Source organism: Ursus arctos, unplaced genomic scaffold (genome assembly GCF_023065955.2).
Source record: "Ursus arctos isolate Adak ecotype North America unplaced genomic scaffold, UrsArc2.0 scaffold_17, whole genome shotgun sequence".
In the NCBI taxonomy this organism is placed as follows: domain Eukaryota; kingdom Metazoa; phylum Chordata; class Mammalia; order Carnivora; family Ursidae; genus Ursus; species Ursus arctos.
Window position 1 is genome coordinate 31,399,428 of NW_026622841.1, and position 24,601 is coordinate 31,424,028.

The following is a 24,601-nucleotide window of genomic DNA, read 5'->3' on the forward strand; positions in this document are numbered from 1 at the left end:
GAGAATAGCTTGGCACTTTTTTATAAAACTAAACCTGCCATTACCATACAACCCCCAAATTCCGCTTTTAGCCATTTATTCCAGAGAAATTAAAATACGAATTCAAAAAAAAAAAAAAGAAAGCCTGTATTCAAGCAGCTTTATTCATAATAGCTCAAAACTGGAAATTACCCAAATGCTCTTCATTCAGTAAATGGTGAAACACATTGGTATGTGCATGTCATGGAATACTACACAGAAATATAAAAGAACATATTATTGACACAACTTGGATGAATCTCAGGGTAGTTATGCTAAATGGAAAAAAAAAACAAAAAAACTAGGTCCAAAAGATAACATAGGATTCCATTTCTTTGACAGTCTTAAAATGACAAATCATAGAGGAGGAGGACAATTAATAGTTTCCAGGGGTTAGAGAAGAGAGAAGGGAAGAAGGTAGGTGTAGCTGTGAAAGGATAATAGGAGTGATCCTTGCATGATGGAAATGTTCTGTGTTTTGACTGTGATGTTAGCACCTGAACCAGCACATGTGATAAGATTGCATAGAGCTAAACACACACACAGGGCTGCATGTAAAACTGGTAAAACCTCAAACTTGAAGGAATGTATCCATGTCAGCTTTCTGGCTGGGTTATTATAGCATAACTATGCAGGATGTCACCAAAGGGGGGGGGGCACAACAGGTCAAGAGTATACAGGATTTCTCTGCATTATTTCTTACACCTAACAGTGATTCTACTATAACTTCAAAATATAAGAGTTGACATAAAATATAAAGGAAGCTTCAAAATGTATCAAAGGGTCTTGAAGAAACTTTAAGGATGGCGTGTAAAATTCTGGACCTTTAGGAAGCAAAATGGTTCAGGTGTTCCTGCACAATGGTTTTCATTTTGCAGAAGGGCAATGCAAGGACCAAAGCCATCTCAAGTTCATCTAGATGTTGGGGGGCAACAGACCCTTGTCTTTGAGTCTCCATACTTTGCACGAAAGACAAGTTGTTATGCTTGTCTAGTGGGTTGTTCTCCCTTCAGGACTCTGAGCCCACATGTATCAGACTGTTTGGATCAACCCTGCTCATCTTGCTGCAGACTGGATTGACAAACTTCATTTTTGTGTTAATCCACTACATTTTCTAACTACCAAGCATATTAAGTTTTCTGTCCTTTGCTATCCCCAAGCGGGGGTGGGTGGACAAGTTTCCTGCTGTGAAATAGAGCATGTTTTTCCCAGTTGTTAGGCAGCTCTTTTTTGTGTTCCTATATAGACCGGCAATGACTCATTGCCTTCCCCCTCTTATTGTAGAAATGGGGCCTGGGAGATTTGTACATGCATCCCAAATGTTACATATTAGAATTGATTACACCAACACAACTATTAAGCTTTAAAAGGCATAATGTTTTAAGCCTGCTCAACTACAATACTATAGTCTATGCACAATCAAACCTCTCTGAGGGGATTAGGCAGAAACCATTTTAATTTATCCATCCTGGAGTGTGGTACTAACGGTGCTGCAGAGAACCTGCTGAGTGAGCACTTGTTTACCCATCAGCAGAAGAGTCTCCTTGCTTTGGACAAATAACCCCATGCTTCGCTCATCACATCCACTTAAAAAATGGGAGGCACTCCTCTACTCATGCTCCCAATTGACTCTTGCTGACATGTATTTAAGGTTTTAGAGAACTTGCGTTTTTGATTCATGTGTCTTCTTCCTTTGTCTGTATCAGAGCTTCCTTTAGACAAGAGGCCTCCTACTACAGCTCTGTGCAGCCCTAGCAGGCTTCTGTGGCATGCCCTAAATCAGCTTATCAATACTAGGTTACTTCTGTGCGTATGAATACCTGGTATCGTTTTTGATTGGACATGGAAAGCTTTCTGAAAGTGTATTGTAAAAAATGACCTATAATGGAACAGGAACCACACTCTGATCTGTACATTTAATAAGGCCATTTTTTAGTGCCATTGGCAAAAACATATGCTGGAAATGTGGATGTGCCTTCTAAATTAATGTTATTCTTCTGGATTCCTGCAGTGATTGAGGCAAAATTTTGAGACTAGGCAATCAGGTGTCCAGGGACCTTTAAGGAGGATTTGACATATCCCACGTAGAGCCTGCCATTCTTTCTTAAAAGCTACCTCTTAGATTGAGAGAAGAGGTGAAGACACTCAAAAAGTAAGGCAAATGATATATGAATATCTTCGGGATCCACTGCACTGTTAAAGTATTTGTAGAGCTATTTGAATGGGATAGTAAAAGTTATTTGTGACATAGGGCTCTTCTAAGGAATTCGGCAGAAATCTGAGTCTCAACGCTTGTCTTGTAGTGGGATTTTTCCTAAGTAAGGTGACATTTGACTTGCATATTTACTATTCTCTGTGTCTTTTAGCTCCTTTTAAGCATTTAACTCTACCATAGGCATCCTTAGCACTTGTCTCCATAAAGAAAATCTTATCTCTTACCCTCTGTGGCAGGCAACATCCTGTCCCTCAATCACCCTGCCCTATTTCTCCTTGGTAGAGTGTAGTTTTGGTTTTCTTGTGTGCCCAGGTGTAATCACCCTTTCCAGCCCTACAGTATTCCTCATGCCTGGCTTACACTATGACCCAGTGCTCTTCAACAGTGATCTATTCCCTGAAACATCTACAATAATGTTCCTTCTAGGTTAAACATTGTATGGTTTACATTGTAAGGTTAAACATTGTAAGTCCCTACTACTACCCCAGTACAGATGTCATAGAATAGATATTAACAAACTATGGCCCAACCTGCAATCAGACTTGGAAGTTTTATTGTAACACAGTCACACCCATCTGTTTGTGTATTTTCCCTATCTGCTTTTACACTATAAGGACAGAGTTAAATATTGTGACAGACGCCATGTGGCTCACAATAGTCACTGCCTCACCCTTTGCAAAAAAGTTTGCCAATCCCTGTTATGGAGAGTGGTGACACTCCAAGCTCTCAAGACATTATCGTCGGGTCGAATTAAATGAGCAGAACTGTTACTAGTGCAGCTAAGTTCTGCTGAAAGAAAGGTATTTAGTTTTAAAACTTAAGAGTGGAAAATGAGAAAACCTTGGCATTTCCCCTATTCAGAAGTGTAGAATTAGAGGATATCAGGACTGAGGAAATACTGTAGGAACGCTGCATTGTCGTTACAGCTCAAAAATATCATTACAGATCTTCCATCTTTCGTTCCATCTCTCTGCTCTGTCATGCCAAGCTTGCAGCCTGGCTCTTCTGCCCACCACTCGTGAACCTAAGATAGTAAGCGAATCTAAGATAACACATTGTCACATAGCCAGATTTAGGATCATAATAAAGATACATTTCTCTTCATCCTTTTTTATGAGGGGATAAACCTTTCTTGGAAAGCTGTCAGTAATCTTAAGTCCCACTGGTTAAGTTTCAACTTCCCCCATTTTCTTCTTCCTTGAACATTAAAAAGAAATCCCAACATGAGAGCTATATGAAGCAATTTCAAATTGTAAATAATTGTCTTTATTTTTTGGGAAAAAAGAAATGAGAGGCAATGAAAAGCTAACAGTGCCTCCAGTGTTGTGTATGATGTATCATATATGAGCTTCCACATTTTCAGCTGGCAAAAGTCATCACATCGCAGACGGGAGGGTTGTTCTGACCGTGGCTTCTAGAAGTGCAGGGGAACTGTTCGTAGGTATTCATAGAACTTCTGAACAGGAATCCTAAGGTGGAGTGTTACAGCTAGTTCTCTACATTCATGGCTGAAACTATGGTGGATTTTAGAAAAGTGTTTCAGAAATGTGTATATAATTTTTGCATTCCAAAATGTCCCTCAAACTAAACACCAGCCCTAGAGTCTCTCACCAAAAGATATCTTGAAGGATTTTGATTATTATATCAGTACAATTTTATATCAGGACTCTAGATTCCCAGAAGTATTCGCACTAAATGGAATGTTCCACCTTTTTGATGATTGTGAATAGATGTCCAAACCTAGCAGGTGTCTTTGAACAATTATATCTGTCCAGATAAGCATGTGTAAATGCCATATTCATTTCAGGCTTGTTCTTCACTGGACCTCTACTTGCCAGGGACAACAGGAAAATGTGCTTAATGGTTGTCAAATGACAATAAATAAAGTTGGTCCTTCTGCAAATGGTCATTTACAAATCCTCTGGTACACCGGTAATTTGAGCTGTAGTGATTTTTTTTTAATATTTCAATTTTAGAAGACTATTCAGAGGTCTAAGAACAAATATTCCTTAAAGACATGGAGAAAGACTTCTAGAATGAATTTATGCATATTTTAGTTAGTTTATAATATTTTATATTGCGCTTATGGATCAAAAATAATTAAAGCAAAAGAATATGATCAATTTGATTTTGAAAGTCATTAAAAAAGCTCAATTGATAAAAAGCTGTTGATGACTTTTGCTTTAAATGTAACTAAACTAAGCATTGCAGGTAATTATATGTAACTCATATAGAATGGATTTTCCAAGAGAAAAGCATAAATCTGGGTGATTATCATACATGTACATATGTATACACACACATAAAAACTTCTGTGGTATATATTGTAATGCTTTTAAAATGTATAATTTTGATTACTTTTCAAAGAAGGCAATTTTATTTCAATAAGAACTAGAATTGAGGAGAATTGGCATGTGTTATTTTCTTAAGGTTCTTTTTCAAGTTTTGATATTAGTTAGGATTATACTGATCATATAAAATAAAAGATAATTTCTTTCTCCAAATCCTGAGACAGTTTGTGAAAAATAGTATTATTTCTTCCCTTAATGCTTGGTCAAATTCCCCAGTGAAAGCATCTGGGTTGGTGTTTTCTTTGAAGGATATTTTAAATTATGGATCTAGTTTTTCTCGTAGGTATGACTTCATATATTCTATACCTTCTTCTATTAAATTTGGAAATTTGTGTATCCCAGGGAATTTTCTATATCATATAAGTTGTTAAATTCATTAAGATAAAGTTTGTATATGTATCCCTTTGTTGTTTTTTTAATGACTCTAGAACCAGTGTCTATGTCCCTTTTTCAAGTCTGTTGCTGGCACTGTGTAGTTTTTCTATCTTTTTCCAGTTTCTTGATCATCATACCTAGAGATTTATCAATTTGTTCAGTCTTTTAAAAGAATCAACTTGGCCTTCATAATTTACTGCTTTTTGTTTTCTACTTTATTATTTTTTATTTCATTATGTTTACTTTTATTTGTATTTTTTTCTAACGTCTTTAAGGGGAGACTTAGACCATTAATTTTAAACATGGTCTTTTCTCACATATGCATATAAGACTGTAAATTTCTCTTTGTACACTACTTTAGCTCCATCCCACATATTTGCTTACAGCTTTATTAAAATATAATCAATATAAAATAAACTGCATGTAAAGCATATAATTGAATAAATGTTCACATAGTATACTCTTAGGAAACCAGCACCACAATCAAGATAATGAATCTAGCCATTGCTCTCCAAGGTTTCCTGATGCTGCTTTGTAATCAGCCCTCTCAACTCGGGATGCTCCCTGTCACCAGGCAACCACAGATCTGTTTCTGCAGCTGTAGTTCCGTTTGCACATTCCAGAACTGTATACATGTGGAATCATACAATATATACTCTTTCTGACTGGCATATTTCATTCAGTGAACTTATCTTGAGATTCAGCTCTGTCAGTGTATGTTTCATAGTTGATTCGTTTTTATTGCTGAGTAGCATTCCATTGTATTGATATGCTACAATTTATGTCCATTCACCTGCTGAGGCACATTTAGGTTGTTTCCTGTTTGGGACTATTATAAATAAAGCTGCTGTGAAAATTAGGATACAAGTAGTTTTATGAAAGTATGGCCATAAATATTTCTCTTGGGGAAATACCTAGGAATGAACTGACTACAGTTTTGCCAAACTCACTTGTAAGTTTTAGTAACTTTTTTGTATAATCTAAGGGTCAACAATCTTTACTGTCAAGGGTGCAAATGATAACTCTTTTAAGCTTTGTATACAATGTAACATCTTGGTCTCTTTCCCCACCCCCTCATTATTGTACTGTTTAGAACCTCTAAAACAATCCCGAATATAACTGGTGACAGTAGGCATCCTTGTCTTGTTCTTAGTCTTAGGAACAAAATATTGTTTTTCATAGTGTCTTTTATCAGATTGAAGATGCTCCTTCTAAAAGCAAATTTAAAAGACAGAACGAATGTAAATGTTATATTTTCTTCCAATACCTTAATACATTTAATTGTACAACACTCTTGATCATTGATTATTGATTAATTTATGATTGATTAATGGCTGTTTGATGAGAAAATTACATGACCACAAAATAAGTCATTTCATGTGTATTTGAGAAGTTCAGTTTTATAGATAGTAGGTCATCATTTACATGAGAGAAAATATAAATAAGACCATATTTTCCTAGACCAAATTTTACATATTTTATTCAAAGGCTTGAGGTATGACTTTTTATTCACCCCATAAGACTTTTTATTCACCACAACATTCCTTTGGTATCATGAGTTCTAGAACCACAATAAGATAAATAAAACGAATAGAAATGTTGCCAGTTTTGCAATGCATACGAATTCTACCCCAATTAAATGATGTGGTTTATAAATGTAGGTATGTTTTATCAAATGTTCTACCAGGTACAGTCAGGTCGTGTTCCATCCTAGGCAATTAGTATGTTTTGAAAATATGTAAGATTTGTATAAATAATTATCATTTGCATAGATTATTTAATAATGTTTTTTCCCTCATTCCACTATACTGAAATGCCAGACACTTTCATGTCTCCTTGCTGTTTCTTTTGCTGATAATATCTTTATTCTCCATAGTACTCAGTGAATTCAAACTCATTTTTTAAGACATAGCTCATATAAGATGACCCTAGTAATGTCTACCCATCTGCCCCAGGCACAGTAAGTTGCTCCCTTTTCCACATTCCTAGAGTTACCTCTATTAGGGGACTTATTACACTGAATTATGACATGTTTATATGCCTACTCGCCTCAGCTAAATCACATTCTCTTTTTTGCAATGAGGCCTAAAAACAGATACTTGTGATTTTCATGCCCAGAATTAGGCATATGAAAATCCAATGGTGATTTTTTCAGCAGTGACTTTTAAATGAAAGAATGGATGAATGCTGAATTTTGTCACAGGACGTGTCAAATTTCTTGACTCTTCAGAGAAATTAGAAATCTGAATTTTATAAGAAGAAATCCTCATTGCTCCTCCCCAGCAACTTTAGTCGAAGAAACTCTAAAGAGTAAATAAAATCTATAACCACTCTGCAAAGCTGTCAGTGACCTTGAACGGGACACAGAGATAAGAGATAAGAATCTGAAAATCAGTGGGACTAAACTGAGAATTGACAGAGAGCTGGCAAGAAGGCTTTGGCCTTGGACCAAGAAGAACAGACCAGAGCTCTGAATTAAGGGCTGTGGAAGAAATAAGAGTTTACCACTCAGGTGAGCTTGGAGCAGGAAGAGAAGCTGGGGTGAGGTATTATTGTGGATGGGAGAGAGGAAAAATAGACATTGTCAGCTTTTTGCGTCTGTACTTCACTAACTTAAATGCGGCATTGTTCACATCAGTCAGAGAACTGAACTTCAAAAAACTCGGTGTTAAATTTTTTGAACCCTGTGGCAAGAAGGGGTTATCTCTTTATTTTATTGTAGTAGTCATATGACGAGGAAGATAAGTTTTCACTGGAAATCAAATTCAGTTGTGAGTACCTAGTAACTCAAAAAAAAAAAAAAAAAAAAAGAAATGAAATAATTCAATCACAAACAGTTCTTGTTCCTTGACAGGTCAATTTGATTTGCCCCTCAGCCTGACAGTAGGGCTGTGACTGAAGAGGACACATTTCCAGCAGAGTACCTGAAGTGCTAAAATAGCCTACACTTCATAACACTAAAAGGAAATTTGACCAACCGGGAAAGATGCCCTCTTGGCAACTTTACAAAGTTCTTGGGAGAAAAAGCAAACCTATATGTTTGTTCTTTGAATACTTTATGCAAATGTGTTGATGTATATGCATATGTTGGTGGGAAAATAAATGCAAAAAGATGGAAGTTCCAACGAATGAATATGTTGAATTGCTAAAAGCAACATATTGCAACTTATGTTCTGAGAGCTCTTTGCTCACCATGAAATCCCCAAGCTGAATGTATTCAGAAGAAATGCAATAAGGTATGGAACAGTTCCAGGTTCAGATGTGAACACAGATACAAACACAGTGAACGCCGGAATGTGTATTTGATGCTGTTGTGCAATGTTGAGAAAATAAATTGGATGTTGTTCATGTTGCTAATGCAAAAACAGAATGAATGCTAAAATGAAGTTATCTGCTGATTTTGGAATCTCATTTATCCCCTGCTGACTCATATCATCTGTTTTGGTTATACACATGATGCAAACATTCGTTTTGCGAAATCCCACTCCTAAGTCTTCAACAACTTTACTCCAGCTTTCGAAAATTAGCACTAGTTCAAATACCAAGAGAATAAAGTAATTGATTTCAAGCTGGTTATAAATGTATTTTCTGGGCTTGATACTTTGTGGAAATGAAAATTTTTGGTAATTTCTTTTTTTTAAAAAAGAGAAAGATGCTTCCTACACATAGTAGGCATACCAAAATACTTTTTTAGAGGAAAAAAAATCTTTGTTCCTTTCCTAAAGAAGCTTAAAATCAAATTGGAAGAGACAAAGACTGTATCTTTTTTGTACCACTAAACCAACTACAAAACTACACCAAATAACAATCATGACATAAAGCGGTACACGTTTAGGCGTCAGGGTTGGCAGTAACCAATTGCCATAGGAATTTAAAGAAGTGGGAGTGTCATGGATTGGATTTTATGGTGACTGTTCTTGCTGGACTTTTATGGTCAAGCATTGAATGAGAGCATAAGAAGAAGACATAACTAAGCTGTGTACATGAGGAAAGTCATTTCTGTTGGTGGTTTTGTGTTTACTATTTAAATATAGAATCCTAGGCTGTGGAGAAATTCTAGAATACAGATTAAAGTTGGCTGCTTGAGAATATTTACACTCTTCTTTTGCCTACTATATCCAATTACACAGTTGAAATCTAGCCAGCTTGTTTTATTCTTGAATTTTACAATAAATTGATCCTTTAATAGAATTAAATGAATCCTTTCTTGTAAAAAATATCTTCGCTTTACAATTAGGTTGAGAGAATTCATGCTGTGGTGATGGTTGGCTTAGATAGACTCTAAATTTATGGTATTTTTGAGTCTGCAGATTTAGTTATTTAACACACTTGTTATTTTTTTTAATTGACTCAAATAATTCACTGAGTTTTACAAGTCAAAAAATACTCTCTCTGGTAAGCCAGAGGGTGGTAAATGGAGCTTAGTGTGACAAAAGGTGTCAGAATTGATTGACAATTTGAAGAAGCCAAATACAGTTTTTTCAGGAAATCACATTTGATTAGTTTGTGCCTATTGTTTATACTTCAAGACATAATATCTGTAAAGACCATCTCTGTGACAATTGAGTGTTGGTTAGGCAATCATCCATGTAATGCTTAACATTCAGGTACTTTTCCAATCTCTGAATCTATTCTCACAAATAAAACACCACGACATGTCACTATGGCACACTGAACTGATATAAGAAACCTTCCTTTTCCTGCTCCAAACACAAATTCTGAATATGGCAAAGGGATCCCAAGTGGGCACAGGGGTCTGAATGAGATTAGAATTGCAACATTAAACCTGACATACATTTAAGAAATGAGACCTTTACACTCCTGAGGGTCCTGAGACAAAGCCTAAGGCCAAGAATGGATAGGAACTGAGGTCCTTGAATCACGGTAGAGACACAAAGGTCTGTACACCTCCTTTTTTCTGTTTTGTTTTGTTTTTATTCACCCATTAAACAAATAGTGATTGAGGGTTCACTGTACGCTAGGCACTGGTATGATAGCAGTGAAAAACCAAAAAAAGGAAAGAAAGAAAGCAAAACTCTGTGTCCTTGTGTGGGATGGAGGGGAGATATAACGTAAAGCTGTATACATTAGACTATGGTAGATGATGTAGAAAAATGAACAGGTAAGAGATACAAGGAATTCTGGTATTTCTGTAAGTCTAAATGAAGTCTTTTGAGAAGTGTTTACTAAAAAAATATCTTGAAGTAAAGAATGGAAGGAGGTGAGTCAAGGCCTGGGAGACATATCCATGTGTACACCCAGGCAGAAGAAACCACAGTTACAAAAACCCTCAGTCAGGAGCCTTGCAGGAAAATTCAAGAACAGTAACATGGCCATTGTGGTTGGAACAGAGCAAAAAAATATAAGGAAATCACATTACAAAGTTGAGTGTTAATGAGCAGCCAGATCACATGGATACATTTAAGGGAGGTAGGGGTGAAAGTGGGAAGTTTAATTCTTAGGCTATGGTAATCATCCAGGCAAGAGATGATGGTGGATTGGACCAGACTGGTAACATTAGAGGTTATGAGAATATCCTGGCTATTGTTCCAAGGTGAAGTCACTAGGGTTTTCTGACAGATTGTGTATGTGTAAGATAGAAAAAAGTCAAAAAATGACACCAAAATTTTTGTTTTGATACTGGAGGGAGGAAGTCATTGGTTGAGTTGAGGAAGATTGTGGAAAATGCCATTTTTTGTCAGAAAAATCAGACCTCAGTCAAAAGATATGCTAAGGTTAAGATGGCTATTAGAAAACTAAGTATCTGTCAAGTAGACAGTTAGATATATGAGTCTGGATTTGATGAGAGATGTCTGGGTTAAAGATGTAAATTGAGAAATCATCAGTGTATAGATAATATTTAAAGCCACCAGACAGGATGAAATCACTAAGGAAATAAGTATAGATAGATTCATGGTTATTAAATCATGTTCTTAAAAGACTGTGTGTCCTGGCCCAGGGTAGGCTGAAAATTGGATGCCCAGGGCTGTGAGAAGGAAAAGATTCATGCATTTACAACTAGAAAACCAAACCTGCTCCAGGTGAGAGGGTGGGATCTGAATCCATCCTACTCACCTTAGCACAAAGCTTATGTTGATAAATTCATAAGAAATCTGGCATACTTTAATGTAACCTGTGAGTCTCCAGGGAGAGAAACAAAGCTCTGCAGCATAAAATGCTTCTTGATGTCAGACTTACGAGTCTCCATAAAACAACGTTCTCACTAAAGACGACCTAGCTGTCAGTATTTACAAACCACAATAAGATATCAGCAAGTACTTAAAAAAAAAAAAAAAGACAAAATGTACACACAAAGAGCAACATTAAGTAGAGCATGTTATGAAAATAAATGCCATCTTTGAAAAACTGAAAAAGACCATTAAAAAATGGTAGATGTATTAAAGTAGATTATACATACGGGAAGCAAGGCAAATTGTGCGCTAGAAGATAGATTTGAGGAGGCTATCCATAATGCATCTCAGAGAGATAAACAGAATGAATATATGAGGAAGAAATTAAGAGATGGAGAGAATGGAATAAAAAGGGCCAACTTAAATTTAGTGAATACTAAAGGACAGAATGAGGAAAATGAAGTAATAAAAGGATAATGGCAGGCAATTTTCCAGAATGGAAGAAAGTTATAAGTCTTCAACTTGAAGGAGAATCCTAGTGTCTTAAGAAGTCTAAATAAATATAAATCCTCTCTTTTGCTCAGGCCCATGATACAGGTAGGATGGGCAAATGTCACAGTCTTCGCACTGCTTGGAAGCTCCGTACCCATTGATGAGATCATGATAAACAGTACAAGAAAGCCCATGTGGGCACAGTCCTGAAGCCCAACCCTTTTAGAGGTGCTTCCCATGCAAAGGGAATTGTGCTGGATAAAGTAGGGGCTGAAGCCAGACAGCCAAATTTTGCCATCAGGAAGTATGTCGGGGTACAGCTGATCAAGAAGGGCAAAAAACCCCGTAGCCATTGTACCCAGTGGCGGTTGTTTGGGTTTTATTGAGGAAAATGGTGAAGTTCTGGTTGCCGGATTGCAAAAGTCACACTGTCTGTGATGTTCCTGGGGTTTGTTTTAAGGTTCTTAAAGGAGCCAATATCTCTCTTTTGGCCTTATACGAAGACAGGAAGGAAAGACCAAGATCATAGGCTTTGATGGTGACAATAATAAATTTTCATATTCCAAAAAAAGAAGTAAATCCACACCTAAACTCAACAGCTGGACTGAGCTTAGACCTTCTCAAAAGCAACAATATATCTAAGAAGAAAATAAAATAATATATCAAGAAACTGAGAGAAAATCATTGCCAATCTAGAATTATATAGGTAGTTACACTATCACTCAGGAGTGAAAGGGAAATAAACACATTCTCAGGCAAAGCCAGAACCAGTTTTATCATACATAGACCTTCCCTTAAGATCTAATAAAGATTCAGTGTTAGATTTTTTCATTTGTGTTTTCCTTTTTGGTGCAAAGACTTTAAATCTAAATAGGGATTGCCCTTTTGAGAAGAGAGGGTGAGAGAGAAAAGAAAACAAAACTATTTATATTTGTATATATTTTGGATGTATTTGGCTTCAAGAAACAAATCTAAAATGGTTTAAATTGTTACAAAAATGACTAATAGAGATCAAGAGGTAAAGTAGGCTCTTGGTTAGTAAATCGGTGGCTAACTGATATTAGCAACAGCCCAATATATTGCTATGACTTCAGCTGCAACCTGAATTTGCCAGCTAACTTTGGAGCCATAAATTAACTGTAGCAGTTCCGTACATGATATACAGGAATAACCAGCCTCAGAGGATTACATGAGTCTATTCTGTCCCTGCTTATTAGGGGGAAAAACAACAACAACAGAACATAGTGAGGATAAATTTTCCAAAAGCCCCAGGTAGACTTCCCTCATGATCCATTGACCAAGATTAGAGCACATTCCCATTACCAAACCCAGAGGAGAGAAAGGAGCTATTATAATTTGCATAGACCTATTCACTGGGGGAAGATTTGATGTTGAGGGATTAATCACAAGGAAGAGAAAGGGATCAGGTAAGAAGTATAGAAATCTAAGGCCTTATCTCCCTCCAGAGGAGGATGAACAGATTGACATATTTATCTGTATTTAATTTAGATATAACCAGATAAACGGTAACCCCAGAAAGCTGGTGAATAACATTAAGAACACAAATAACATATAAAAACTCGTCAAAAGCAGAGAGTATTACAAGAAAGATAAAATTATCGGGGAAGACTTTATAATCACAAACCTTTAGGTAAAGAACATAGTTTCAAAGTACAGAAAAGAACTGATAGGGGTATCACAGATGCATCACCTGAAAATCCATGCCCATTTAGATTTTTCTCAAGCAAATACAATAATTATGCTACTGAAAGCATTTGATCCTCTCTGCTGTGTTGCAGTTGATTTGAGACTTGGTATAAGAGCCGGGGGAGCCAAATATTTGTAAATGTTCAATTTAATAGAAGTGGCTAGTCTTCCTAGTGCAAATACTTCCTAAATAGTAATGTTGTCAACAGTATACAAAGTCAGTGGTATATCATGTTTTTTTTTTTTTTCTTCACTTTGTCAGGGCACATTCTAGGTAGGAAATTCATAGAAGTTCCATGCCTAGTAGAGAAAAATAATCAAGAGCCAACTTGTTTAAAATTATGCTCCTCCTGTCCTTTCTCTATATAGCCAACTCACTTCTGTTAGGGACCTAGAGTTGGCATGTCAGGGAGGAGGAAGGCGGTGTGTCTAACCCATAGCTAGTAGGCAGCCACACCACACAAACTTCTGCAGCAAACACAACCCTAACAGTCATACATCAAACACACCCCTCTTAGTTCTCTACTGAATGTAAATTCACTGCTTCTTTATTACTTAATGGTTATATATTTTGCATCACAACATCTCTGTTTTTGGAGACAGGGACCACCATGACTGGTTTTCCAGGAATTGACCAAAGTTGACTAGAGTATCTACATTACTTACTAGATTGTTCACTGGGCTTCAGTGTTGTTGGTCACTAGGGGAAATGACTTGGGAACTAAAATGGATTATTAGATAAGACTCTTAAATTAAGTGAGAGGGCTGAGGTTTCTAGAAAAGTCAAATCAGGATAAAGACTTTTAGGATTTGTATGTATGTATGTATGTATGTATGTATGTATTTTAAAGATTTTATTTATTTATTTGACAGAGATAGAGACAGCCAGCGAGAGAGGGAACACAAGCAGGGGGAGTGGGAGAGGAAGAAGCAGGCTCCCAGTGGAGGAGCCTGATGTGGGGCTTGATCCCAGAACACCAGGATCACACCCTGAGCCGAAGGCAGACGCTTAACGACTGCACTACCCAGGCACCCCTTTTAGGATTTGTATTTAGATATAAGAGAACAGACAGGTGGATTAGCACGTGAGATCAGGAGTAAAAGATGGAGAGAAAGCCTATATGTGAAGAGAACATGAACATTGCTGCCAAACCCACCTGGAGTGGAATTCTGGCTCTGCCTTTTACCAGCTTTTTGACATTCCGCAAGTTTTATTTAACTGTTTTGAAAATATTCCTTCGTCTGTAAAATCAGGATTTTTGTGAAGAGTAGAAAATTACTTTTTAAAGTATCTTTTAGATATTAATAGTTAACACTTGTTGAGTGCAGTTTTTAATAAACAGATGTCACCAAATATTATATTCTTTTTATAGTTCTAATCTACATTTTCAGAACAACAAGAAAACTTTAAACTGAAATAACTGTGTCAAATCCTGCTTTCCTACCTTCAAGATGTTTAATTAGGTTCTCTGACTTTTTTTTTTTTTTTTTTGCCATATACAAAGTGTGTAATTGGAGTAGGTAATTCATAATACCTCTTTCAATTCTAAATTTATGAGGTCTAGTTTTAGGCACAGGTGAAATAAAAGCTAGCTCAAATGAGACCAGCGATGATCAAAGTGTCAGAAATTCCTCCATAAAGAAGTCATCTTTGCGTCGACCACAGTCCTATCTTGGCTTCTTTTAATATACAAACCTATGTAAGAAACTTTGTACTTTGGTCTTTCATCCTAAATTGTGAAAGACCCTGTCATCTCCTTCTCTCCTGATAGCCTCAAGTGCACAAGAAATACCGCAGGACTAGAGGGAATTAAAGGGACACAGAAGAAGCAGAGGATGTCAAAGGCTCTCTGATGCATTAATATTTTGCTAAGGGCCTGCTTGAATGATAAGATAGAATCCAATCAGGCCTCAGGGGAAACAGATTTGCAAATAGGAGTTGAATAGCAACTTGGTGTTACAGCAGCAGAAACCCACCTATTAATTTCTGGGTCTCAGATTTCTGTATACACAACAGTTAAATTCATTTCCAACCTTGTTACCAAGACTTTTGCAGAAAAAAATAATTGATGTCTCTGACATGTTACAGCATGGAAGGAGGAAGTCTAATTAAATAAACTTGTTCAATAGCAAGTATATCTATTAGTCAGTGATACAAGTGTCAGCAGGTTGATGAATGTATAAATCTTTCATAAAGTATTTGAATGTCCCCTGACAGTCATTTGTCCCTAGATGTACATAGTTATCCACGCTTGGATATGAGATTAAGGCATTTCAAAAAAAATCTTCTGTTTTTATTGTGAAATATAACACATACTGAAGGGGCATAAAACATAAAGTTACAGCTTAATAAATTATTATGAAGCAAACATAAGTAGGTCAAGAAATGCAAAGCTGTCATCACTCCAGAAGCCCCCACATGACTTCCCAATAACAAATAATTCTGGGCCACTCCCCCTTCACTTAAAAGTAAAGTTAAAGGTGATTTTGATCTTCCTGGTAATTGCTTCTTTGTTTTCTCTTAGAGTTCTGTATTGTTGGTATGCTCCTCTAAATTCTCTATGTTACTTTTGCCTGGTTATTAGAGTTGTTTGCATTGATTTGTGTCGCTAGAGCTTGTTCACTTTTGTTCTATGGTATTCTGTTGCATGACTGTACCCCCATCAGTGCATTCAGTCTTCTAATGCGGCCAATTGAGTCGTTTGGGTTATTTCAAACAGTACTCTTAGGAACATTTTGTACATGACTGCTGGTATGCAGTACACACATTTTGGGAGGACTACACATAGGAATGATATGGTGTATTTACTGTTTATCATTGTTATATGTGTATGATTAACAGAGTAATCCAAAGAGTTTTCCAAAGTGGTTGTAAAACTTAAATTCCCATAAATAGCATATAAGATATATTAAATGTTGATCCTTGCCAACATTTGATATCTCAGTCTTTTTTTTAATTTAAATTCAATTAGCCAACATATAGTACATCATTAGTTTCAGATGTAGTGTTCAATAATTTATCACATGTGTATAACACCCAGTGCTCATCAGTCTTTTTCATTTTAGTCTTTCTGGTGGATATTTATTTTCTTTTTTATGATTACTAGTGAGACTTAGCAACTTTTCATGTACTTTTTTGTCTTTTGGATATCTTTTTTGTTGTGAAGAACTTGTTACCTACCCATTTTTAAGATAGGATTGGATATCTCTTTCTTATTGATCTATAGAAGGTTCTTTCTCTCTCTCTCCCTCTCATTTATCTCTATCATATATTTTTCTTATGTATCACAAATTTCAATATGATATGATCCTTTTGTTGGTTTTATGTTAGCAGGATCTTCTCCTACTCTTTAGCCTGCGTTTTATTTTCTCACCAGTGTCCCTTTGATGAAGAGATGTCCTTCATTATTTTTAGTGGTTTTAATAACTTGTTTGGAAATATTTTTTCTGTATTACCTTCTGGAAGCATTATTAAAAAAATTTTGGGCTGTTTACATTGAATTCTACAATCCACTTGGAATTAATTTTTGTTTACATTGTAAGGTAGAGATTAAATTTCATTGTCTTCCAAATAGAAAATCAATTGTCCCAATATCCTTAACTACAATGACTTTTATTTCTTTCCCTACTTCCTAGAGTTTCACCTTTGTCACCAATCAAGTATTCTTGTAAGTATGGGTTTCTTTCTGGCCAATTGGTATCTTAGAATATCCTTGCATTAATTGTATTCTTCTAGTTAGTTACCTGCCAATACAATCTGACTTGATATCAGGGGAGTAAGTCCTTCTACTTTATTTCTCATCTTTAAGAGTTTCTTGGCTATTCTTGGTTCTTGCATTTCCATATGGCTATTAATACCAGATTTCATGTTGCATAAAATATAGTTTGGGATTTTGCATGAGATGCCAATTAATCTGAAGATCAATTTGAGAGAATTAACATCTTTACAGTATTGTGCCTTTTAACTCATCTATATGATATATCTTTCAATGTATTTGTCTCTGTGTTAATAATTTCTAGTTTTCTGCTTATATTTCACATGTAAATATACATGTATAGGAATAAAAAAATATATGTTCCTATATACTTTGTTATAAATCTTACCTTTTGAGAAAAAAAAATGGTTGTTAATGAATAGAAAAAATTGGAATTTTTTATATTGACTATATAAACAACTTTGTTGAGCTTTTTAAATTCTAATAATTTGTAGAGCCTTTGGGGGTTTTTGCCCACAACCATATTATTCATTAAAATGACAGTTTTATTTATACCTTTCCAATTTTTTTTTTTTATTTCTTCATCTTGGATTACTCAGCTAGGTAGGGCCCTCCAGTATACACAGGAATGTGCCATTTTGAATATCAGGAGGAAAGTTTTTAATATATCACCAGCAAGTATGAAACTTGTTTTTTTATTTGATACCTTTTAGCAGCTAAAGAAGTTACAATAAGACATTTTATAGATAGATGTTGAATTTTATTAAATACATTTATGTAACTATTGTTATGATAATAGATATTTTCTCCTTTAATCTGTGAAATGTGGTGAATTTTGATTGAATTTTAAATATTAAACCATCCTTGCATTCATGGAATAAACATAACTTGTTCATTATTTATTTTTCTTCTTTATTTTTGCAATCAGTCTGTTAATACTTTGTTTAGGATTTTTACCTCCATGTTTATGTGGGAAACTGGCCTATAGTTTTCTTTGTTCTTAGTGTCCTTGTCAGGTTTAAATCAGTGCTTTGAAAGGTTCATAAAATAAACCGTAGACTTTTCACTCTTTTCCCTATTTTCTCTAAGATTTTGTGAAAGCTAGGCATTATTTCTTCCTCAAATATTTAGTGGAATTTGCTGGTAAATCTCTTCAGTTCTGTATTTTAAATTATGAAATTTTTCTACTTATTGATTCAACTTAATAGTTATCAACTTTCTTTCCAGATCAGATTTAAATCATACTTTTCTAAAAATATGTCCATTCATCTATATTTCCTAATTATTTATGTGTTAGATTTATAATCATGACTGATACTGCTTATTTGTATTGTTGGATCAGATATTTGAGAAGGATACTAATTTCATCAATGTTTTCAAATCAATTTTTGGCATTGATGGATGGACAGAGAGGAAAAAATACTATTTATTCTTTTATTATTTTCTTCATTCTATCTTGTTAGGTTTATTTTGCTTTTCTTGTTCAAACTTTGTAGATGCTTGACTTTACAGTTAAGGTTATAGATGTTGATTTAAGCACCACTTTGGTGACCTCACACAAATTTTGTTAAGTAGTGTTTTTAGGTGTCATTAAGTTTAAGATATTTCCTAAGTTCACTTGTCATTTCTTTAGTGTCTCATGAATTATTTAAAAGCATATTCTTTAATTTTAAATATAAGTTTTTGTCAATAGTTTCTTTTGATTTTTATTTATAGATTGTATGCCTCATAGCCTGTCGGTCACACAAAATTCGGTAAGAATAATTGTATGTTCAGTATATAATCATTTTTGTAAACTTCATGGGTGCTAGAAAAAGATGTATAATATATTTGTTGTTCTAGATACGTGACCAATCATATATATCTTGTCTTCTACATTTTCCCTTCATAATGTTTTGTCTTGATAGATATGATTCTGAAATGTATGTTCAAATCTCTCACTATGATTGTGTATTTGATTATTTCTATAATATTTTTATCAATTTTGTTCCAATTTTTTGAGGCCATGATATCTGACATGAACAAATTTAGACTCTATCTTCCTATTGAAGTAATGTTTTCATTGCAATTTTTTCTTAAAGTTTATTTTCTCTAATATTAATGTAATTGTGCCAGTTTCTTTTAAATGGTGTTTGTTTTGTATATTTTTCCCTATACTTTTGATATTGCTTTATTTTAATTGTGTGTCTTATAAACATATAGGTTTTTTTGACATTATTTGTCTCTTAGGTAGATTAGTGAATTCATTTACATTTAATATGATTGCTGATTAAATCCTGGTTTAAATCTATCATCCTGTTAAAGACAATTGAAAAGAAAAGATGAACAAGTTATTTTTTTCTGAAAATTTCAAAATCCTGAGAACCTAACAAAATAGTAAGAATTTTTTAGGCCAAGATCTCAGGGAATATTGAAATCCAGAAGACTGACGTTGGCATTTGAGACTGTTCTGCCTTAAGGCTGTTTCCCCACTCTATAGTCTCTCTCTTTAGGGATCGCAAATAACAGAAATTTCATGACAAATTGTGTTTGTAGTTGAACGTCAAGAGAATTGCCCAAATAGTCGTTTAAATCTGATTTTGCTAGTATCGCAGACTTCGTTAAGTTAATCACTCACTGTTCAGAGAGCCCTAAATGCAGAGCAGTTTTAGGATATTATAGAGAAATCAGGTATAAACTACTGGGGAAGGGAGGAACTACTTTTCCTGACACAGTCATAACCCTAAGAGATAGTGATTGATTTGGGAATAATAAAAAGTCTTGTTTTTAAAAAGACAAAAGTAGGGGCACCTGGGTGGCCCAGTTGTTTGAGTGTCTGTCTTCGGCTCAGGTCATGATCCCCCTGGGATCAAGCCCCATATCAGGCTCCCTGCTCAGTGAAGAGTGTCCTTCTCCCTCTCCCTCTGCCCCTCCCCCGTCCTCATGTTCTCTCTCTTGCTTGTGCTCTCTTGCTCGCTCTTGTTCTCTCTCACTCTATCTCAAATAAATATATAAAATCTTTAAAAAAAAAAAGACAAAAGCATATTATATAGGATCATTATGAGCTTTGATCTTCCATATTCCAAAGTTCGATCTATGAAAAGACGGAAGTTTTAGGAACACACATTTTTATAAATATATCTATGGCATGTCTTCTAGATTTCAGAAAATTCCATACAACTTATGCATGTATGCCTACAAAATGAAACAGTCAAAACTTAACTTACAGTGTTTTATTTTCCCACGCATTTTTTTTTTTCCTAGGAAAGATATTGGAAAAGTTAGCAGAGGATAACAAGGAAAATTGAGAAGGGAACAGGTGACCTGGGAAATGGTAAAAACCAAAGAAAAACAAAGGGAAGATGAAAGGAGAAAAAGTAAATGAGGGGTATGAAGACATAGAGAAACCTAAAGGAATAATATTCTTCAGTCTTTACCATCAAAATTTATTCGTATGTTCTCAAACTGAAAGGGCAAAGATTAAAATTTACCATAATGAAAGCATGATTATTAGGAGACTTCATGGTGCCTCCTGTGACTGTCTCCCATCTCCCTGTTGTGCTGCCCTTGCCAAGGTACCCGCCATGTTGATGACCTTGGAATTTAATGAAATCTGCATTAAATGGAGACTGTACTAAACACATCCTAGGATACAAGAACCAGAGGGACTAGTCAAGCAAAAACTCAAAGCAGGAGGTTAAGTTTTAATACTCTAAAGACCAAGCCCAAACACAATTTTGCCTGAGCCAGGATTGAGGTTATAGAAGCAGTTTATTCATATATTCATGGGATCAGACAGGAATGGTTTGGGATGGAGGAAGGTGACGCATAAAGTGATCATTGCAAATATCACTGCGTTTTTGCTGTCTGCATTATTGGTGGCAAAAGTAAAAACCAAAGGGTACTTAAGACTTCTGTTGTTAAGACATTTAATGTGATTGCTTCCTCTAAAGCATTTTTTTTTCCAACATGCTATTTTAGCACTACTGTAATTGCTAAAATTAGAAACTCGGCCTTCTAAATGTCAAATTATGTGAAAACATATGGAATGAAATAAGTCTGGAAGGGACAAGAGAATGGAAAAGCTATATGCAACAACCTTATTCTCCTCTCTAAAACTCGGTTTTTGCTCTATCCTCTTTCTGAAATGCCTGCACATCTATCTCTACCTCTACACCTTGGCCTCAACTCCTCTGTGCTCATAGAAATTTCTTTTATAGAGAACAACTTAAGATCAATGAAGTCATATATATCAGTTTCAGGCTGTAACAAATTGTCTTTTTTTAAATGAAATCTTTCATTTTTATTCAAATGAAATCTGTCATATACCACCTTACATATGTTATCTCTTTATACCAGGTTTCCTCTGTGAGTATTATTAATTTTAATATAATTATTAATTTTAATGTAATTTGTACCAATAGGTTTTTAATACATGCTGATTGATTGGCTAGCATGATAGTTCTAGCTTTGATGATTCTCTTAATGGTGATAGTGACAAAAGCTAAAATGATGATTACATAAGTGGAAGAAATTTTTGAATATACAAATCTGAAACATGGCATTACAGTTATAATTTTTACTACACAGTGAATCTTTAAAGGTCAACTCAAGATAAAACCAACTGGAAGTTTACCCTCCTCTTGCTCCTATGTGGTCATAATTGATACAGTGGAAGGTCTGTGATATTTAGGGGAAGAAGAGAGGATTATATGAAATCTGTTACAATAAAGTTAGGTTATTTTTTCCTTTGGGTACTACAAAATGTTCTTTTATAGAATTGAAGCTCTCTGGCTTTTCTGTAAGTGTCCTGGGAAGCCTATATTCCCAAAACAGAATCCGTAGTTTCCATATCAATGTGAAAAAAATTTTTTTCACACGCTTGTAATTTTCTTCTCAACCATTCCCAAGTGCACCAACACTGTCTCCACTGCTTCCCTTAGGAGATTGTATTCTTTTAGAGAATTGCTTGGCCCATGAATGCATATTATCTCTCATCTTGAAAAATGCCAATAAAAAAGCAAATTATATTTGTTCTCTAAGATGTTTGCTACAAACCATGACTGATTAGTGTTATATGTGACATCCACAAGAACAGTAATCAAGGTTATGTTAGCATTGATTTTTACAGAGGTGAAGTCTCTTTGATGTATTACTCCATCAACACCTGCAATGACAAAATTTGCACATGAAATTAATCCCAATTAATTATACTGTTTGTAGATAGCACTGGCTCTTTTATGTTACAAAATAAATATTAATTTAGTGACTTTTTTTCACCTTGTGAGGCTTATTTAGTTAAGGGAGGGAACCTCTATTGATCAGTATCCTGAAATATAAAATAAAGGTTAGACAATTGAAGGGGCCTGGAAAACTAATCCAGTCAATTGGGAGCAAGTCAAGTCTTAAGGCATCGTAACACTATTTTATTTTCATTTTTACTACTTTAGCTTTGAATTCAGGTTTCTGAGTTAAAAATACTCAATCCTATATGACCTATACTGAATATTGACTTTTACCCACACATGAAGTTATTATAGTTCTTCACATACCTATTGGCTTGGCCACTGTGTTTAATAGCTTTGGTTAGCTTCCTCTGTAATGGAAAAAAGAAAATTTCTTGAACCCTATGATGGCAAACAGAACTGAGTAATGGCATTTGTTGAGGGCCTTTTCTGTGCTTTCGTTAGCCTTTTTCAAAACTTCTGTGAAAACTGGGCCCATGAATTAGGATAGCTCCTTATGTTCTCAGAATGATGGAAGAACTTTTCAAAATCATATTTCTAAGAAAACTGAAGTTTATCCTTTAATTCTTAATATTTTAAAAATATATGTAGGCATTAAAATAAAACACCCTTATATTGTACACATCTCTAATCATACTGAGGGTGGGGGCTGGGGAAACTAGGTCTTGTATATGTCATAATTATATGCCTAAACATTATATTGTGCTTTAAACTAGGAGACCATTCTGAAACCATTGCGTATGTGCTGAATTGCCTCAACAATCTTCATCTTTCCCTCATTTCCGTTGGCTTCTCAGAGTTCATAGCTCCCATTTACAGATTCTGATGTACTGACTAATTTCACATTCAATTGCCTATTAGAGAAAGGATCTTCCATACTTTACAAAGACTTGTCAGTTTGCATAGTTACATTTCTGTACATTCAGAGATACACTGTAACTTTTGAATATGTGGTCAAATTCTAGATGACTGAGTTGACTGAAAAACTGGCCCTTCCTCTGGATTAACTTCAATTTACCATCTTTATATTCTGATAAACATAGTCCCCTAACTTTTATCTAATTGAATTTTTTTGGTAGATATGATTTGACCTATAACATTGATATTGAAATTATTAAGCAATGAACTGAGTAATTATAATAAATTTTGATTTTTTTAGTTTTATCAATTCCTCTCTCAGGCAATAATTTCTATTGTTAGATAAAACAATATAATATAATTATAATACTCTCTTGTTAAAAGTATCTCAAAGAAAATACATCTTCATATTTGGGCAATAGTTAAATAGCTGGCTATGATGAATTATCTGTTTAGTGGTATAATATTGTGAAGGAATATGTGGCACAGTATACAGAGATTAGACTCTGAAATCAAATACTGTATTTATATCCAGCTCCTGCATTTACTGATTACACGACCTTTAGTCTAGTTATATATACTAACTACCTTTATATCTCTTTTATACTTTTAAAATATTCCCCAAAGCAGAGCTCAATGAATAATTTCTGTCATTGTACTTATTGCCAGAACTCAAGATGTTAATAGGTTGTCACCAAAGGTTAGATGACATATTTAATTATCTCTAATCCTCAGACTGACCCTGCAAGGAAAACAGATCATACCACCTTCATTGTAAAATAGGTCCCTTGTTTGGAGGCAATTTCATGTGGGGTCTACTCTTGGTAAATCAGTTCTAAAACACCTCAACAGTAGTGCCAGCACAGACATTGACTACAAGGACAGCAAATCCACACCCTGGGGAAGAGAAAAATTATAGTAGGAACACACTTTTATTCCAGAGGAGTCTGATGTAATCAACTTGCTAGGTGGTTTAATGGTCTTCTCAAGGGAGGGACTATGGCCAGTTCTCAGCCTGTCTTTGCTGCTAACAAGAGAACATCAAGTAGCAACAGTAATCAGATCAGCTTGCTGTGAATGGAGGCCAAATGTGGGCTCATTTAGAGTCTCCATCTTTGAAATCATTGCTCGTCTATCTGATGGTATATTGAGCAAACACTGCGGTGGCTGAGAACGGGGCTAACCAACAGCCAGGAGACGAGCCATTATGTTCACCTGGTGTTTTAAGAGTCTCCTCCATTGTGGATGCTTTCTGGTGGGCAATGAAGTGAAGGGACAAGATTGGCATATCATGGGCTCAGTCCCATAAATTTATCCACATACTTCTTCCCAAGATCTTATTGTCTCTGGTCTTCCAATTTTACATCTGCCAGATGGTAAACCATATGTCACTGCCCAGGAGTTTCTGTATATCCTTCCCTCAGTTCTATCTCCCTGCACATAGAGTGCCCAACCAATTTTAATGTTTGAATTTCTGCCCATTGGAAGGATTTCCCTCACCATTGTCCTTTAG

General features: G+C 35.2%; 1 long non-coding RNA gene and 1 pseudogene across 1 annotated transcript in view; both read left to right on the top strand.

Annotated features, from left to right (window-relative positions):
• The window catches only part of LOC130543929 (uncharacterized), a 449,349-nt gene that overhangs the window by 161,598 nt on the left and 263,150 nt on the right, over positions 1-24,601 (top strand). The gene's annotated exons all lie outside the window — the stretch shown is intronic.
• LOC123000905 (40S ribosomal protein S23-like) lies at positions 11,693-12,187 on the top strand (annotated as a pseudogene).